The 4095-nt window shown below is 50.5% G+C and overlaps 1 protein-coding gene across 1 annotated transcript in view; it reads right to left on the bottom strand.

Annotated features, from left to right (window-relative positions):
- The window catches only part of LOC147718325 (mitochondrial ornithine transporter 1-like), a 167654-nt gene extending 163723 nt beyond the window's left edge, over positions 1-3931 (bottom strand). The window contains exon 1 of the mRNA XM_086966698.1: positions 3858-3931. The gene's annotated coding sequence lies outside the window, so the exon portion shown is untranslated. The remainder of the gene's footprint in view (positions 1-3857) is intronic.
- Positions 3932-4095: the final 164 nt, after the last annotated feature.

Here is a 4095-nt window from a genome sequence, read left to right on the forward strand (position 1 = left end):
CTACTTTATTGACCTGCTGTTTCATTGATAAAGAGTCGTCGATGCATACCCCTAAGTTCCTGACTTGGGTAGCCGGGCTGGGAAAAGCACCCAGGGATGGCGGCCAATGGGTATCCTGCCACAGATCTCTCTTTTTACCTAGGAGAAGAATCTCCGTCTTCTCCCCGTTGAGCTTCAGCTGATTTGTTGACATCCAGCTGAAGACTTCGTGGAGACCTAATTTCAGCGCAGAGGGAGATGAAGGTTTAGAGTTGGTAAGGGAGAAAATAATCTGCGAATCATCCGCATATGTCATGAGTTCTAGGCCTACTCGCTCTGCTAAATCAGCGAGAGGGCGGAGATACAGATTAAAAAATAATGGGCTCAAAATTGAGCCCTGAGGTACGCCATGGGGTGAAAGAAAGGTGTCTGACTGAGCTTGCGAGGACGAGATCTGAAACGTTCGGTTGCTCAAGTAAGACGCGATCCAATCAAACGCTTTCCCTCCGACACCATCATCACTCAGCCTAGCAAGCAGTCTGTTGTGTGAGATGGTGTCGAAGGCCGCACTCAGATCAAGTAAGACAAGAGCAACCGTTTGCCCCTCGTCCAAAAGTCCCCTGATCTTCTCGGTGACTCCCAAGAGGGCGGACTCGGTGGAATGGCCCGCCCTAAAGCCTGACTGAGAAAAATGGAGTAAGTTGTTATTCTCCGTGTATGTTGAGAGTACACCGTGAATATGTTTCTCTAAGATCTTTGAGAAAGCGGGCAACAGGGAAATTGGGCGGTAGTTGGCCAGCACCTCAGGATCAGCCGCCGGCTTTTTCAATAGGGGGCTGACCATGGCATGCTTCCAAGCCGCTGGGACGGTTGACAGATGAATAGAGGCATTTAATGTATCAGCAATAGTCCCCAGTCTATCACAGGGCCCGACATTCGGCCTACCACATGAGCCTCACTGAGACACTCACAAAAGTGGCTACCTACTGGTATCACACCCCGGAACGCATACACCGCTGGGACCCCCAAGTCAGTGACCGCTGTTGGAGAGGTTGCGGAGGGTTGGGCACACTGGAACACCTGCTGTGGAGTTGTGAGCGGCTGCAGAAATATTGGACCTCTATTCTAGACCTGATAGATCTCCATTTAGACACCCAACTCCCCCGATTTCCTGCCTATGTGTTACTGGGACTACCCAACGCATTGATGTATCCCCTAAAGTCTATGAGAGGGAGACTAATAGCGCTTGCATTAGGGGCAGCAGTGCAAAACATTGTGGCCCGTTGGAGAGATCCTCAACCGCCAGTGCAGACGGGCTGGCTGCACAGACTCTGGACCATTCAGGGAATGGAGAAGCTGTCGCTGACCATGGCGGGCAGAGGAGACGAATTTGCGGACCTCTGGAGGCCATTTCGGACACTTCTTACCGGGGGAATTCAGGGAACTGAGCTAAAGGGGGAGATGTGTTGGTATTATAATGCTCGTGTCCTTTCCTGGACACCGTACTGTTGATGCTCAAGAGTGTGTCCCTGCACGGACACCATACCGGCAGTGAGGTCATCAGCTGGGAACTGTCGGACAATGACAGTTAACAGCTGATCACCGAGCTGAGTGGAAGTTAACGCTCCGACTTCTGTAGGAGCATGTGTGGCTTCATAATAAATATAACTCTTTTACTCGCACATGTGTTGGAGTTATTAACAAAATGTCACACATGCCAATCTGAAACCTTGGAAGCTATGGCCATAATCACACAGTCCACTCCAGACATGACACCAGAGGTTAGGCGAGAAAACAAGACCCAGCCTAACAGCGCTACTAAACTCTTTTAAACAAGCAAACGGTTGAGTTTGAAGGCGCCCTCTCAGCTGGTCATGGTGTATGTAAGCTCGCTCGGTCTCCTGAAGCGTGGGGTGTATTCCATCTGCAGCGGCTCCTGCCCGGTCTTCGGGCCGCTGCTGGTATCATCCTGCCTCCGGCGGACACACCTCTGGTGAAGTGTCCCTTCACCGCCCTGAGGGGTGACAAATGCGCGGTTGCCGGCCGGAGGCGCTCTACTCTTCCTGCACTTCGACTTCTCTCTGTGGGAGGGGGCGCGTGGGCTCCCTCCTCTTGAAGTAGAGTGACCAACTGGCATGGGTGCTAATTCAGGACGGTGAGTGTAAAAATTCAGGACAAAGGGTCAAAATTCAGGACAAAACTTCAGGACAGGGGATCAAAATTCAGGACAAAACTTCGGTACAAAAGCTCGTTTTACAGGCAGATCAGAGGAGGTCGTGCAATAGTATATAAGTAATCCCATCTATATCCAAAAATATTCATCCATTTGCAAACCTATCTATCATGTATCCTTACATCCATCATTTCACTCATCCATCCCTCCATCCACAGTTTCACTCATCCATCCATCCTTTCATCCTATCCATCCGTACACTCATCCATACACTCTTCCACCCATCCTTTCACTTACTCATCCATCCACCCAGTCACTCATCCTTCCACCCATTCACCTTTTCAGTCATTCATCCATTCTCCCTTTCTCTCTCCATCGACCCTTTCACTTAGCCATCCTTCCATCCATCCTTCTACTCATCCACTCATCCATCCACCCATTCAATCGCCAATCATCCACCCTTTCACGCATCCATCCATCCATCCGTTCGCTCATTATCCTTCTATTCATCCTTTCATTTATCCAGTCACCCTTTCACTAATCCATCCAGCCATCCACCCATCCCTTCACTTGCTCACTCCCTCACCTTTTGATATTAATTATGAGCTGAGCCTCTGTCTGCAGAGTTGCAGACAGAAGAGGCCCATCAAGAATGTCATCCTGCTGTAGTTCCTGAAGCAAGGGGTGGGGTGGGCAGGGTTCACTATGCCCCTGTACATAGGCAGTCTGAAAAAGTGGAAGTCATGAGTCATGCATGTTGCACAGTGCCATGCTATGAGGTGACTGTGACATGGTGTTTTTCCAGGGCTTTAAGTGGGATGAAAAAGGGGGCGGGGGTCGTCTCCAAAGGGGGCATTTGATGTAATTAAGGGCATGGCTTTCACACCTAAGATAAAAATCTGTGCTTAGCATAGTGTTCAGCCCGACTGGTATTATGTTGTTTCTGTCATTGCATCCAGATATATAATACAGCAAGTATCATTACACCAACAAGCCTGGACTATTGGCTTTGGCAATGGTTGTTAGTTGTAAAAAATGAAAATGCAGCAACCATGGCTTTGTTGAATATAATATTTAAAGCGCACTTTTCTAAAATAATGAGACTGAAAGAACTCCAGCCCCTATTTATCAACTTCTTTCACCAGCTTCTTTGAACAAACTGGTTCCTCACATAGCAGCACTGGCGTGTTTGCACCTTTCTTCTGTCTGACAGAATGCGCTGCCCTAAAGTAAAGCAGGAAGAGGCCACCACATGCTTTACCAACCCAGACTGATCCATTGTCATTCTGGATGTGGCAATCAGCCGCTTACAGAATGACGATGGGCGGGTGGGGTGGGCTGCTCTTGTGCTCCAGGAGGAGGGCTAGCCGGCCATCAGGGAGAAGAGGCCTCTCACAGCGCTGCTCCCCTTTGATGGCAACAATTACGGACAAAAGGCGTCCGTAAAAGGAATCCTGACGGACAACGGACGTCCCGTGAAATTTACGGACGGTTGGTCACCCTAGCCGAGGCGTGTGGAGAATATTCAAGTATTGAAGCTCTGAAGGGTTCTGTCACTGCCTACGGGGTCATTACTACGGACTGAGCGTAAGGGCACTCTAGTGGTCCTGACTGGGGGACCGTTAGGCCGGCGCGGGCAGACCGCGGTCCCCTCAGGCTCCTCATCCCACCGGCTCCCTCAGACACTCTGATCCCGCTCACTCACCGGCTCCGCCTCCTAGACCCGCCTCTCGTGACGACGCCAACCAGCACACACCTAATTGGCTGCGGACACCGGCAGCTCCAGCCAATCCACAACAGCGTCTTCAAGATTCGTTGTATAACCCAACTTTTCAAGCACCACGTGACAAGCCTAGGGGGCGGAACAATAGCAGAAAGGGCGGAGACTACGCGTAGTAGAACATATGGAGCCAAGAGTTGCAGCAAGGCGGGCCAATCCACAG

This window comes from Lissotriton vulgaris, chromosome 4_1 (assembly GCF_964263255.1).
Source record: "Lissotriton vulgaris chromosome 4_1, aLisVul1.2, whole genome shotgun sequence".
NCBI classification, from domain to species: domain Eukaryota; kingdom Metazoa; phylum Chordata; class Amphibia; order Caudata; family Salamandridae; genus Lissotriton; species Lissotriton vulgaris.